Below are 360 nucleotides of genomic sequence, written 5' to 3' on the forward strand. Positions count from 1 at the left end.
TTTATTTATTTATAATTTCCCCCCCCCTTTTTTTTTTTTAGTTTTTTACACGCCCACTGCTTTGCAAAAAGTGCGAGGTGTTTCGAACGAGCTTCTTCTTTAAACCCCATCCGAGGCGTGGGGGGGCCAGTTGCCTTTGTCTGTGTGTATTCTTGGGTTTTGGGGGGTTTTTTTGGAAGGGAGGGGGGGTTGTTTTTTTTTTTTGTATTTGTTGAAACGGCATCCTTTTGGAAATAACAGATGTGTGGTATCTTCCTCTGAGAGCGCAAACCGTGCAAAGGTGCTGCCCGTGCATGTTTGGGGCATGTTGTTCTGACCCAGGCTGGGATTTCACCCTTTTGGGGGTGGGTGCTATTTTTT

Source organism: Calidris pugnax, unplaced genomic scaffold (genome assembly GCF_001431845.1).
Source record: "Calidris pugnax isolate Ruff unplaced genomic scaffold, ASM143184v1 scaffold658, whole genome shotgun sequence".
NCBI lineage: Eukaryota > Metazoa > Chordata > Aves > Charadriiformes > Scolopacidae > Calidris > Calidris pugnax.